General features: G+C 45.8%; 1 protein-coding gene across 1 annotated transcript in view; it reads right to left on the reverse strand.

Moving 5' to 3' along the window:
* ANKRD22 (ankyrin repeat domain 22) overlaps positions 1-15,801 on the reverse strand; it is a 74,613-nt gene that overhangs the window by 42,564 nt on the left and 16,248 nt on the right. The window lies entirely within an intron of this gene.

Raw genomic sequence — 15,801 nt, forward strand, 5'->3', positions numbered from 1 at the left:
AAAAACAGGCATGATTCTGTGATGGACATCACTACATGGGCTCAGGAATACTTCCCAAAAATCTCTGTCTGTGAACACAGTTCACTGTACAATCCAAGAAATTGCAAGTTAAAGCACTATCAGGGAAAGAAGAAGCCATATCTGAACATGATTTAGAAACGCTGCTTTCTTCCCTGGGCCAAAGCTTATTTAAAATGGTCTGATGCAAAGTGGATAACTGTTCTGTAGTCAGACAAATCACAATTTTACATTATTTTTGTCAACCATGGGTGCTGCTTCCTCCGGACTAAAGAAGAGCAGGAATCTCCAGCGTATTATCAGGGTTCAGTTCAAAATCCTTAATCTCTGATAGAATGGGCAGCTTGCACATCTGGAAAGGCACCATCAGTGCTGAAAGCTATATCCAGGTTTTAAAACAGCATACAGTATGCTCTCATTCAGACAACATCTTTTTCAGGAAAGGCTTTGTATATTTCAGCAGGACAATGTTACTGCACTTATGACGACAGCATGGCTTTGTAGTAGAAGAGTCAGGGTGCTTAACTGGCCTGCTTGCAGTCCAGACCTTTTTACGAATTGAGAATATTTGGCACATCTTAAAACAAAATATATGACAAGAGTCAGGACTATTGAGCAGTTAGACTCCTATATCAGACAAGAATGGGACAACATTCATCTCCCAAAATTCCAGCAGTGGGTCTTCTCAGTTTCCAGATGTTTACAGACTGTGTTAAAAGAAGAGGGAAAGCTGCACCATTGTAAACATGGCCCTGTCTAGACATTTTGACGCATGTTGCTGTCATCAATTTAAAAAATGGCCTTATTTTTTTTCTTAAAATTGTACATTTTCTCAGTTTAAACATTTGATACGTTTTCTATTTTCTATTGTGAATACAAGATAGGTTTATGAGATTTGCAAATCATTGCATTCTGTTTTTAATGTATATTTTTCACAGTGTCCCAACTTTTTTGGAATAGGGGCTGTAGAATATATCAGAGTTTCTCCATTTTCCGTGTTGGTAAAGAGGCACCCATAATAACTACATTAACTGCACTTTCCACCAGGTGATCCCAAACTCAAATCTAAAAATTTCAGCCTAACCTTCCATCCTGCACAGTTGTACAGGTTCCTCTCCTGCGCTAAAATCACTTACAACCAATCAAATTGCACATCAGGCACATATAATATAGTGAGGACTTTCGTGATCAGCCTGAATTTCCACTTCACAATAAGTGTAATAAAAAATAGTCAGAGGGGAGGTTAGGGGAGGACACCCGGAGCGCATTGCAACTCCCGGGACTGAGAATAAAAGCAGCCAAGCCAACCAGCCCAGCAAACCGCAACCAGAGCAGAAGATCTAAAGAGAAAGGTTGCAAAGTTAACCCTACATGTGGTAGTTAGGGAGACTAGCTGAAAATTGATCAAAAATATATTAAGTGAATATTGTAATATACACAACAAGCTGTTGCTGGCAATAGGTAGTACCAAGAAATACAAAATGTGGGCGCAAGACGCCATCCCTAATTGATTGATAAATAAAAGCGGGGGTTGGGACTTTATATAAGACTTTGAACACATACACACACACATACACACAATTTTACCGTCTCCAACTCCCTGGATCGGTTACAACTACTCACACACTATAGTAATTTTCAATATCATTATTTTTAGACTCCTGCCTTTCTTTGCTGCTGATGAGAGGCGTTGGTCACGAAACGCGTCAAGTTATCAAATACCCCATTTTTTAATACATTTCAAGACGATTATATCATTACTAGATATGCTAGGCCTACTGGAGAGTACCAATTTAATCAAGATTTTATTATTTCTATATCATGGAGACACACATCAATGAGTTTGGTTTTTACCATTGTTTACGATATGAACTTACATGTTACCTTGTTATACCATTATCATGTTATTTGTATGGAATAAATTATATGTACTTTATCTACTATTTATACATTGTGCTACTATGTAACATATGTGGTTCTTACTAATCATGGACTACCTACCAGACACACTCTGTCATGTTATCTCCTTGGCTGCATGATTCATCATGCATCAAGTCCCATTTCCTTCCCCCTTTTCCATTTTTTTAGGGATGGAGGTAATTGTCCTTTTTGTTCAAAGCCTCATCTAAAGTCCCAACCCCTGCTTTTATTTATCAACCTAGTGCATTATCTCCAGCACGTTGTTAAAAAAATAAATAGATACAAAATTACACTCACAAGTCAAAAAAAGGACAATTAGCGTAACAAGCTAACAGAATCCAGAAGATAGCTATCCAACCTCATGTAATAGCACGGACGGCAACAACTCTGTGATACTCAGAGCAATGCCTTTGCCCTCTTTTGTTTTTTTTGTTGTTTGTACAGTACAGAATTCTCAGATCTGAGACCCCTTTCACACTGAGGCATTTTCAGGCTCTACAGCTCTAAAAATCACACCTGCATATCGCCTGAAAAAAGCCTCCGCTGCAAACCCAGTGTGAAAGCCTGAGTGCTTTCACACTGGGGCGCTGCGCTGGCAGGACGTCACAAAAAGTCCTGCCAGCAGCTTCTTTGCAGCGGTGTAGGAGCAGTGAATACACCACTCCTCCACTGCTCCTGCCCATTGAAAATAATGGGGCAGCGCTGCTATACCGCCGGCAAAGCGCCACTGCAGTGGTGTTTTGCGGGCGGATTTAACCCCTTTTTGGCTGCTAGCGGGTGTTAAAACCGCCCTGCTAGCGGCCGAATAGCGCCGCTAAAATGACGGTAAAGCGGTGCTAAAAATAGCACTGCTTTACCGCTGACGCCCGGGGTGGCTCAGTGTGAAAGGGGTCTTAGGAGGGCTGCACTACCATCACCATCCAGCTCACAGTAGTTATGATACTTGTACAGTTTATGGCAAGCTTCCCTGTGAATTCTGAGCGCTGCAGTGTCAAGTTTATATTTGTCCATTAATTTGGTAACAGTTCAGACACATGAGACAAATTTAGGGCGTTATTATTACCTCTACTTTAATGGGCCATTCACATTGGAACGCAGTGTAGGAAAGGGAGTGTTCTGTGTGCATTTTCGGCACCACACATGAACGCACTGCCCTTGCAAGACACGTGGGGGTGGCAATTGTTAATGACATCTCAAACACATCTTGAAAATGCACTGTACGCACTGGATTAGTACCATGATATAGTGTGATTCGCAAAAGTAGTGCTTGCCTGTTCCAATGCATTTTGTAGGCCCATTCATATTAATGTGAGCAAATGCGCACATTCCAAATGGGAACCAGCCCAATGCCGTGTACACACGATCGAAATTTCCATCATAAAAAACTTGGATGGTTTTTCCAAGGGAATTCCGCTCAAGCTTGCCTTGCATATACACAGCCACACAAAAGTTCTCTGTACTTTTGACCATCAAGAACGCAGTGACGTACAACACTACGACGAGCCGAGAAAATGAAGTTCAATGCTTCCGAGCATGCGTCAAATTGTTTCCGAGCATGCATGATTTTTTGTGCGTCCGAATTGCATACAGATGAACACATTTTCGGATAGGAACTTTGCCTGACCGAAAAATAGAGAACATGCTCCCAATCTTTTGCTGGCTCGAATTCCGCCAGCAAAAGCCCGATGGAGCATACACACGGTTGCATTTTCCGACAAAAAGCTCTCATCTGAGTTTTGCTGGCAGCATTTCTGATCGTTTGTACGGGGCTTAAGAGTCTCTTTCCAAAATTACCACCACATGTCACCAGTTGCTACATAAAGAAACCAGAGGCATTTAACACCTACTCCAAGTTGGCATAGGACCCAGAGTAATGAAGGGGAATGCTAAGTGTTTAACTTTATTATAGAGTAAACAGTCGTGTATTTGCTTCAATGGTTGGGGAAATGACTAGTTTCCCCATCAAATATGCCTGCCTTGCGGTTGACAGAAGAAAGCAGTGGGCAACTGTGTAGCACCACCCCCGAAGGAGCCGCTTGGTGATTTTGGGTTCTCTGCCTTAATTTCAAGAATGGCCACAGCCCCTCTGGCACACCTGATTAGATATAAAATTTCTGCAAACGCTTTCAAGAATGCAAGTAAAGAAAATACCAATATCCTGGCCGTAGATTGATACCAGAAACAAACAGACACAACTGGTAGTGATAAATGAGCCGAATATATTATCACAAAAAGAATACTTGGAAACTTACAGCACTGCAGAGTATCAATACAATAGAAATGACAATCTCTAATATTTTAGCAACAGTAAATATAGAAAACAAAGCATAATAATCTATATGTCAATTGGACATGAGCTGAGAGGGAGGAGAGAAGGTTTATCAACTTCTCAGCTCCTTCTGGGCCACAAACACCAATGAAAGTAACAATACAAAAAGAAATGGGTTAACAGGTACAGTAAGCACATTTCTGTAAGGTTACAGGTCCCAAGTTAAAAGGTACTAGTGTCTTCTGCTAGCAAACGTTGTAAAGAGAGTAGGTTTAATCAATCAAAAGTGAGACATTAATCCTCTAGGAAATCCCGTTAAGTAGTGGTTTGTAAGAACAGAATGACTAAAAGTGGCAGCTCCAAACAAGCATCCTCTGACAGTAGAAAGGGAAATAGGTGTCTGCATGCAGTGTCTGTACTGTGCTAAGAAAGATGTTGGGTTTACACCCGCTCGCCAATCCACTGGGCGATGACACAACGGAAGCCCCAAATGGTGGTTCAGACTCCTGGCAATGTTGTAAGGCACTGGATCACCTCCTGTCGTTCGATTAGGATGGCTGGTAGCTGAACTGGCAGGGTGATGGGACAACGGCCAACAGGACACCACGATGGGTCTTCTCATCCCCAAAGCAGTGCGTGGGTTGTCTCCACTGGGCTAGATGGCGCTGAGTTGCGGAGCAGAGTCCCTGGGATGAACGGTGGAGGATCCTCAGTCTCTTGGCAGCAGTCTCGGGAAAAGCGTGTCTCTCTCTCTCAGATGCTAGTAGACAGTGTGGCTCCCTCTCTCTTAGGTGGAGTTCCACCACACAGTCCTATCACCTCACCACTGCTGTCCTCTATCCCCCTCTCCTCATGGTAACTCTCGCCGGTAGTTTCAAGAGAAACGTGGCTTTCTCTCCCTCTGTTGGGTCACACAGTCCCTGGTGTCAGCATGTGTCTCTCCCCTCAATCAGATGCTGGTACCTCAGACCGCTCTCCTCAAACAGCCGTCCTCAGATCTTCTGTCAGCACTCTCTCTGTAGTGCTGTGTGGAAAACCTGTCTGTCTCTCTTTTCTCTCACCTCAGCACTTCCCTCTCTTCAGTCTCCTCAGCAATTCCTGAAACTCCCCCTTTTCCCAGTGTGCTTTGTGTCTCTGAGTTTTCTGGAAGGACAAGTCAGCATCTCTCTCTCTCCATCTTGTAGTCAAAAGGAGAAATTGCATTACAACATGCCTGCTACATATGATTTGCCAAAAAACGACAGGGCTGTGGTGCCTGTTGGTGGGCAGAGACTAAGTCCCCATCAGGTCTGTTTGTAGGGTTGCCACCTCATCCCTTTAAACCTGAATACAATATTTACACAGGTTCTGTGGCTGAATAAGGTGGTAATTAAACTCACTTAGTACCTTATCTGCAATAAATTAGCCTCAGAACCTGTGTAATTAATAAGTGTTTGGGTTTAAAGAGATGAGGTTGCAACCCTATCTGTCTGTCTTGTGATTGATAGCATGGAATCCACAGCATGTTCCATGCATGCCTGCCAATATGTTGGCAAAATGCATTCTGGGTTATATAATTCCTAAGTGTGAATAAGGTGCAAACAATTGTGATTTTTTTTGTTTTTTTATTTGGTAAAGGTTGACTTTTTTAATTTAAGAATTATTAAATTATACCATTAAAATCTCAGAATGAAAAGCTGCGTAATCTATTACTTGTTGGAGGAAATGAACTAAAAATGAAATAAATAAATAAATAAAAAGGATACAAGGTGGGGTTTGGCATACACCTGTAAAATTGTGGTGAAAATTAATTTGCAGATTTGTAAAATATGTCCATGTGACAGCTTACTGAAGAAAAATGTGAACATACAGGGCGTGCATGGTTTCAATGGGCGACTCTTCCAGCATGGGTGTGTCACTCGAACATTAATGTCATCTTAACAGCCACAAGTATTGAAGTGTAACGCCTTACTTATCAGTTCATACTAGCTTTTCCTGATTTACCAGGGAAACCCAGAATAGATAATTAGATAGTATATGGTTTGCTGATATGTATTTTAACACAATAAGGTATTTGCTAAAACTCTACAGAGTGCCACACCTGAGCCCATCAGACATATCCCAAGGGGATCCCATGTGAGAAGCAAGGTCTTATTCTACTGGATTATTTTAGCGCATTCGATTTTATATAGAAGAGTTATTCTTCTTTCATGTGAGCAAATCAAATCACATGCCCTTTTTTTAGGCCCCTGTAGGCAGGTTCAACTGTGTATAGTTATAGTGAGCCAGCGGCTGACCCAGGTTGGGGTGAAGGGTTAAATGTTCCAAACTCAGTTCCTGGTCTTTTGGCCCTAGTCAGCCCACCTGTGCTATAAAATAAGGGGGTGGGTCCACTGCAAGGGTCACTTTTTCACTTGTAGCCTTAGTCCAAGGCACTCTCCACTACAGCTGCATAGAACAGGCTGGTTAGGGGGCATGGTCACCATTACCCGGTGACCACGCCCCCTAAAACGTCACAGTCCCAGCATGCCCAGGGACCGTGACGGCATAAGGGGGCGGGGTCTCCGCCTATATACGTCACATCGGAGCTCTCAGAGAGCATTCAGGCCGGAGAGATCGTTGTGTCAACATGGGAAGAAGACAAGAAGCCCAGAAGCCACAGGCCAGAAGTCCGGGCCTCCGCTGGCAAAAGAGCGGCATGAAGACAGCGGAGGAGCCGGCAGAAGAGCTGGAACACTGGGAGAGGTGGCCAGAGGGAGCGGAGAAGAACCAACCGGACGCCGGGAGAAGAGGAACCGGAGGGACCCCCAAAGTTGGAAGAAGACCCCCGAAGCCGGAAGAAGACCCCCCGGAGCTGTCTAATAAATTACTTCAAAAAACCTGTGTAGTGTGTTTTATTATAGACACTTTTTCCCTAGGGTAAATGGGTAGGGGTACCATGCCCTCTTATTATAGGAGGCTCCCGGATTCCGATAAGCCCCCCGCCGCAGACCCCGACAACCAACGGTCAGGGTTGTCGGGAAGAGGCCCTTGTCCTCATCAATGGGGACAAGGTGCTTTGTGGTGGGGGGCCCTGCAGGGCGCCCCCCCCTCCCCCAAAGCACCCACCCCCCCATGTTGAGGGCATGCGGCCTGGTACGGTTCAGGAGGGGGGGGGCTCGCTCGTCCCCACCCCCTTTCCTGACCGGCCGGGCTGCGTGCTCGGATCAGGGTCTGGTATGGATTTTGGGGGGGTCCCCACGCCGTTTTTTTCGGCGTAGGGGGTTCCCCTTAAAATCCGTGCCAGACCTAAGGGCCTTGGATGCCCCACGACGGGGCTCGCAAGGTGTCAATCTCACCGATAAAAGCGGCGAGATTAACTTCCCTTTCTAGTCCCGTCGTACCCGAGTCACGTTCAAAATGAACGGACTTGTCCGTGTGTGGGCAAGTCCGTTCATTCTGAAAGTCCGCTGTAACTCCGGCTAAAGTCCGTTGGAAAGACGGGCGGACCTAGCCTGCCGGAAAGTCCGGTCCTGTGTAGGCAAGTCCGTCCGTTCAGAAAGTCCAGCGGTAGTCCGACGGAAAGTCCGGCGGGAAGAACGTCGGGACCAAGTCTGACGGAAAGTCCGCTCGTGTGTACGCGGCATTACTGTCCGATTTGTCTGCCGCAATTTCGCAGTCCATGCTAAAAATTGATGATTGCCGCCATTACTAGTAAAAATAAAAATGCCACAAAAATATCCTATAGTTTGTAGACGTGATAACTTTTGCACAAACCAATTAATTGGGATTTTTTAAAAAAAAATATGTAGCAGAATACATATTGGCCTAAACTGATGAAGACATTTGATTTGATTGGGTATGTTTTATAGCAGAAAATGTAAAAAATGTTTTTTGTTTTTTTTTTCGAAATTGTTGCTCTTTTTTTTCTTTATAGCGCCAAAAATAAAGACCGCAGAGGTGATCAAATACCACCAAAAGAAAGCTCTATTTCTGGGGAAAAAAAGGACATCAATTTTGTTTGGGTACAATGTTGCACGACCTCGCAATTATTGGTTAAAGTAACGCAGTGCTATATAGCAAATAATGGCCTGGTCATTAAGGTTGTAAAACCTTCCAAGGCTGAAGTGGTTAATAGTATAATCTGAATGCAGTAATTTCTTGTAGAATTATTGTCCCATAACAAAGTACTCTTGTTTTAGTTAAATATCTTTAGGAACTGAGCAGACATACCTGGCACTGGATTTATTTCAGGGGAACAATGGCACTATTTCACAAATATTTGAACGGTTTATTGTATACCTGAAAATCAGTATACCATGATGTCATGTGTGGAGGTTGCAGAATTATTTTCAGCTGCGGTGCTGACATCGCTGGACTCCAGGACAGGTAAGTGTCCAATTATTAAAAGCAACAGCAACAGACCCTCAGAGCACAATAGCAAGTCAGCAAAACATAGGATATCTGTCCAAGGGTCAATCCAATAAGGAAACAATTATCTTGCTGCTTTTATAAAAACAACGCTCTGGAGAATCTTGCCAATATACTGTATATACTCGAGTATAAGTCAAGTTTTTCAGACCATTTTTTGGGCTGAAAAAACCCGCCTTGGCTTATACTCGAGTGAGTAAAAAAATGTCCGAGATGGAGGAGAAAAAGGGGCGGGGCCACGCTGCCGGGTGACGCTCGGGAATCAGCCCGGCGCCCCTGTGAGTTTCCCCTCCCATGCTGTGTCAGATCGGCGTGCAGTGCCGTGCATGTCCCGCCTCCTCTTGTGATAGATGGCACAGTGAACCAATGCTAGGAATCATTGTGCCGTGTGTCATAGGAGGCAGGACATTGTTACCGCGGCTGCACGGCGATCTGACACAGCGGGACAGATCTGACACAGCGGGACATCAGGAACTGGTAAGCTTTATAGACATACAGAGCATTTCCAGGGACACTGTGATATATATCCTAGTATATATCCTAGTATGACATGAATGGCACTAGACTGGCATACGGGGCATTTCCAGGGAAACTGTGCCAGGATGTCATATGTGGCACTGGACTGACATACCAGTCATTTCCAGGGACACTGTGCTATATATCTGAGCATTCCCTGCATGGCACCAGGCTTAAATACCAGTCAGGGACACTGTTCTATATATCCCATTATATGATCTGTGACACTGGACTGACAAATACCGGTCATTTCCAGGCACACAGTGCTATATATCCCAGCATATTATGAATGGTATACAGGCCAATTTCCAGGGACACTTTGATATCCACATAAAGTGTGGGAGGGAAGCTGCATTTCCCACCCTAGGCTTATACTCGAGTCAATAAGTTTTTCCATTTTTTTGTGGTAAAATTAGGTGCCTCGGCTTATATTTGGGTCGGCCTATACTCAAGTATACGGTACCTGAAAACAAGACTATAGGCAGAAAGCAATAGTGCGACTTGAGAGAGGGGATCCCTCCATGAAATCTATTGCCTAGACCAGACTTTCAACCAGGGTGCCTTCTGGGTTTTTCAGAGATGCCTTGGCAAAATTCCTAAAAATTGTCCCAATCTGTCAATAAGCCGGCGTGTGGATCAGACCTGTCTTTTTGTTACTGTGCAGCATTACAACCACGGGCACTGTATTGGTCACCTGCCAGAATCCTAATACCTGATGACATCATAGGTTGATAAGGAGGGAGGATGTCGGGCACCTGAGGATGTCCTTTTTTGCTCCTCCCCTGAACTGCCCCGGCAGCACCGGGGTCATGTTAGCTGAATGAGGGCAAGAACCTAAGGAAGAAGAGAAATGCTGGAATATTCATTACTACATAAAAGCAGGGCAATATCTTCTCTAGGATGTGGAGACCTTGCAAGAAGATCTGAACAAATTAATGTGGTGGGCAACTACATGGCAAATGAGGTTTAATGTAAAAAAATGTAAAATAATGCATTTAGGTGGCAAAAACATGAATGCAATCTATACACTGGGGGGAGAACCTCTGGGGGAATCTAGGATGGAAAAGGACCTGGGGGTCCTAGTAGATGCAATACCAAACTGCTGCAAGCAAAGCCAATAGAATATTGGCATGCATTAAACAGGGAATTAACTCCAGAGATAAAACGATAATTCTCCCACTCTACAAGACTCTGGTCCGGCCGCACCTGGAGTATGCTGTCCAGTTCTGGGCACCAGTCTTCAGGAAGGATGTACTGGAAATGGAGCGAGTACAGAGAAGGGCAACAAAACTAATATAAGGACTGGAGGATATTCGTTATGAGGAAAGATTACAAGCACTGAACTTATTCTCTCTGGAGAAGAGACGCTTGAGAGGGGATATGATTTCAATTTACAAATACCGTATTGGTGACCCCACAATAGGGATAAAACTTTTCCGTGAAAGGGCATTTAAAAAGACTCGTGGCCATTCACTAAGATTAGAGGAAAAGCGATTTAACCGGAAACTGCGTAGAGCGTTTTTTACGGTAAGAATGTGGAATTCTCTTCCACAAGCAGTGGTATCAGCGGGGGGGCATCGATCATTTCAATAAACTATTAGATAGGCACCTAAACGACCACAACATACAGGGATATACAATGTAATATTGATATAAAAGCGCACACACACACACACACACACACACACACACACACACACACACACACACACACACAGGTTGTTGATCACTGGATCCCGGACATCTTTTATTTTTACACCCAACACTGGCCACGGCTGATGGGGGTCTTCTGGACTGGATCTGGGCCACAGATATGCAATTGCCACACTCCTTTCTTGTGAGTGCATTTTGTGCCACTTTTCGATTAGAACCATTAATGCACTATAGATGAGCCCTCTGCCTGTGGCTATCCTGCACAGCACTGCAGATAAATGTAGAGGCTAGTGTCTGTTCAAATGGCAATATGGCAAGATGGCAGGCTTTTTCTAATACCCACTTTTCTTCGTTCTGCCAGATCCACTGTTGCCACTGTCTCAATGCACTGATTAGCAACTGCAGATCGATAAAAATATTCCAAAATGTCCCTTCAGCATGTTGGAGTGGGGGAGACACTGATCCCTATGGAACTGATCTCAGGCACAGTTCACATCTATGCAGCTTCAAAGTTGCGTGTTTTTGACAACTGACATTCTGCGGAACTTCACTGCAGCTTGCTTGCGACTTCATTAACAGAAGTCAATGTAAGTAACGATGAAGTTGCCTCAAAGTAATGCAGGAACCTCGCACTGATTAGAACAGATCCATTGCAGTTAATGGGGTGAGACTTGTCATGGGAATTTTAACTCGCAAGTCACATGACAAGTTGCAGCAGTGTAAATCGAGCCTAATACTGAAGATTTTTGTAATGTTGCATTTATTTAATGTGGAGATTGCATTACTGCCTACATCAGTCAATTTTTATTAGAATATTTTTACTATCAGAATGTTCATTCTATTTTCAATGGTTGGTGCAGTCAAATCTGTGTTCATTTTTGGACGCAAGTAGAAGAATGGAAATGTTTTCTTGAATGAACAAATATCTAACAATGAATGGTGTTTTCGTTCATAAAAAAATATATACATGTAATGAATAACGTTTCATAATGTTTCAAAGATCATTCAGGCCATTCAGGTCTGGAAGAAATGTTAAGGGCTTGCGAACAAAATTAGATGAATCAGTGATGGCTAAAAAGAATGTTCTGGTGAATGAGGTTTCTATGAATGCTGAAAATGGAAATCAAACTATATATGGCCAGCTTAACGCTGTATACATGTCCATGTATTGAGGCAGTACATAAAATGACTAGAGTTCCATTAAAAGCTGGTCCAGTTCATGTTATGCGAATTGCATACAGTAAAAGTGGAGTTCCACCCACATTATATATATATATAATTTTTTTTTTTTAAATCATACCTCTTACTAGCATCCAATGTATACCGGTAATTACTAATGGATAGTCTCGTTATTAGCGCCGCTTTTTTTACATATTTTAGAAGAAAAATTACCTTAGATTTTTGCTGTTAGTGGGCAGCCGAAGCCCACAAGCATACACTTCCGGGATATGGCACTGCTGTATTACGGCATTGTCGGAAATGCCCGCCCCGTTGTGATGGCAACCATGATAAGCCTATCAAATGCCGTGATTCTAGCCCTCGGCGCTGTCCAGTGACTCCTGGGAAATAATGACACACATCTTCCAGGATTGAGCACAGGCACCGAGGAAAATGATGTCAGGCACCGTGGAGAGGAAGGGGCAGATTACAAGGGACCACATAGCAACAGGCATGAAAAAGTAAAAAAAATTAAAATTTTTCCAAACGTCGTTATTTATGTTTATTACTGCTGAATAATGTAAAAAGTTCATTTTATGGGTGGAACGCCTCTTTGAAAAAAAAACATCTGATTTGCATATATGTGAACCGACATAGGCATGCGCAGGGGGTGTGCCGATTCCCCCTACTGCCTGGGCTTCCCCCGTATTGCACCTCATCCAACCCCACACACCCACAGTGCTGCTGGCTTCCCTCCTCTCCCCCCAGCTTCTGCAGGGATGTTTCAGGATGGAGAGTATGGAAGGGGCAAGTCAATATGTCATTTATCAGCCCCTTCCTTTTCTAAATGAACACACTCACTCACTGCGTTCATTCATAACTGTGTTTACTATGCTTTAATTTGTGAATGAACAGGATGCCGCTTAGCACAGAGAACTTCCTATTCATTCACTGTCCACTGCAGCTGAGGCATGTATGCTTGAGCTTTGGGGTGCACACCCTAAGGCTGGGTTCACACTGGTCCGACAAACGCTCCGACATTGGGAGCTCATGTCGCATGACGTGTGAAATTTAATGTTTCCCTATGGGAGCCGTCCTAACTGGTCCGACACAAGTCGTTCCGACTTTAGAAATACTCCCTGTACTACTTTGGTCCGACTTTGATCCTACTTCAGCCTATTGACTATCATTGAAGTCGGATCAAAGTCGGATTGCCGTCTCGCATGATCCGACTTCGGCACGCGACTTGTGCTCAGATCATCTTGAGGGGGAACTCCGCGCCAAATTTTAGATAAAAATCCGGCATGGGTTCCCCCTCCAGGAGCATACCAGGCCCTTGGGTCTGGTATGGAACTTGAGGGGAACCCCCTACGCCGAAAAAGCGGCGTGGGGGGTCCCCCCAATCCATACCAGACCCTTATCCGAGCACGCAGCCCGGCCGGACAGGAATGGGGGTGGGGACGAGCGAGCGCCCCCCCCCCTCCTGAACCGTACCAGGCCGCATGCCCTCAACATGGGGGGTTGTTGCCTTGGGGGAGGGGGGCGCGCTGCGGCCCCCCCACCCCAAAGCACCTTGTCCCCATGTTGATGAGGACAAGGGCCTCTTCCCGACAACCCTGGCCGTTGGTTGTCGGGGTCTGCGGGCGGGGGGCTTATCGGAATCCGGGAGCCCCCTTTAATAAGGGAGCCCCCAGATCCCGGCCCCCCACCCTATGTGAATGAGTATGGGGTACAGCGTACCCCTACCCATTCACCTAGGAAAAAAGTGTCAATTTAAAAAAAAAACACTACACAGATTTTTAAAGCATTTTATTAGACAGCTCCGGTGGTCTTCTTCCGACTTCGGGGGTCTCTCCGGTTCTTCTCCACGCTCTCCGGATCTTCTGCCGGGCTCCTCCGCTCTCTTCTGCTCTTTTGCCGCTCTTTTGCTAAAGCGGAGGAGCCTGGTCTTCAGTCTTCAATCTTCTGCCTTCTGCCTTCTGCCTTCTGCCCTCTTCTCCTGATGTTGACACGACGCTCTCTGAGGCTAGAATGCTCTCTGTGCGCTCTGCTCTGACTTATATAGGCGGTGACCCCGCCCCCTTATGCCGTCACAGTCCCTGGGCATGCTGGGACTGTGACGTTTTAGGGGGCGTGGTCATCACCCGATGACCACGCCCCCTTATGCCGTCATAGTCCCAGCATGCCCAGGGACTGTGACGGCATAAGGGGGCGGGGTCACCGCCTATATAAGTCAGAGCAGAGCGCACAGAGAGCATTCTAGCCCCAGAGAGCGTCGTGTCAACATCAGGAGAAGAGGGCAGAAGGCAGAAGGCAGAAGATTGAAGACCAGGCTCCTCCGCTTTAGCAAAGGAGCGGCAAAAGAGCAGAAGAGAGCGGAGGAGCCCGGCAGAAGATCCGGAGAGCGTGGAGAAGAACCGGAGAGACCCCCGAAGTCGGAAGAAGACCCCCGGAGCTGTCTAATAAAATGCTTTAAAAATCTGTGTAGTGTTTTTTTTTAAATTGACACTTTTTTCCTAGGTGAATGGGTAGGGGTACGCTGTACCCCATACTCATTCACATAGGGTGGGGGGCCGGGATCTGGGGGCTCCCTTATTAAAGGGGGCTCCCGGATTCCGATAAGCCCCCCGCCCGCAGACCCCGACAACCAACGGCCAGGGTTGTCGGGAAGAGGCCCTTGTCCTCATCAACATGGGGACAAGGTGCTTTGGGGTGGGGGGGCCGCAGCGCGCCCCCTCCCCCAAGGCACCACCCCCCCATGTTGAGGGTATGCGGCCTGGTACGGTTCAGGAGGGGGGGGGGCGCTCGCTCGTCCCCACCCCCATTCCTGTCCGGCCGGGCTGCGTGCTCGGATAAGGGTCTGGTATGGATTGGGGGCGACCCCCCCACGCCGTTTTTTCGGCGTAGGGGGTTCCCCTCAAGGTCCATACCAGACCCAAGGGCCTGGTATGCCTCTGGAGGGGGAACCCATGCCGGTCTTTTATTTAAAATTTGGCGCGGAGTTCCCCCCTAAAGATTCATACCAAACACAGTGCCGGCATTGGCGGGGATCCAAGTCGGATCCCCGTTCATTGAAAGTCGGACACATGCCGGCTTCATGTCGCAGGGCAAAGTCGGATCCAAAGTAGGACGGCTGTCGTGTCGCACCAGTGTGAACCCAGCCTAATGCAATAGGCTGCGCACACCTATGGAACCAAGACATAGATGGATTTGACCAACAAATTAAAGTTGAACTCCCCCTAACACTTTTTAAACCATTACAGCACACGTTTTCTTTTTCCTTATGTGATAAAAGTTTTAGATAATACAAATTGATTATTGTAAGCACGCCTGTCAGTGTTAAATGGTCTATCACAATCCTCTAGGGGGACAGCCCTTGCGTGATACATAGTGGATCAATTTTCAGAGGGCGTTTGACAGACAATGAAGAGGCAAAATGTTGCCTCCTCGCTGCCTGTTTTAACCCTAGTAAAGTTAGGAATTTTTAGGGTACTATTCACAGAATGCAACATGTAGTTTAAAAGGGGTTGTAAAGCCTTAAGGTTTTTCACCTCAATGCATTCTATGCATTGAGGTGAAAACCCTCTTGTAGTGCACCAGCCCCCCCAGAGCCCCCCTTTTACTTACCTGTGCCAGATCGTTCCTGCACCGGGGACGAGCACACCTGCTCCAGCCGGTGTCTTGGGGGGTCCTGATTGGATTTATTGATAGCAGCACAGCAATTGGCTCCCGCTGCTGTCAATCAAATCCAATGACGTGGGAGCCGGGGGCCACGGGAGCCGAGGGGCGGGGCCGAGTACTTCTGTCTGTTTCAATAGATGCAGCAGCAGGACACGGGAGTGCGCCCGCACGAGTGCCCCGAGGAAGAGTGGCTCTCC

The sequence above is a fragment of the Aquarana catesbeiana genome, linkage group LG08 (assembly GCF_042186555.1).
Source record: "Aquarana catesbeiana isolate 2022-GZ linkage group LG08, ASM4218655v1, whole genome shotgun sequence".
NCBI lineage: Eukaryota > Metazoa > Chordata > Amphibia > Anura > Ranidae > Aquarana > Aquarana catesbeiana.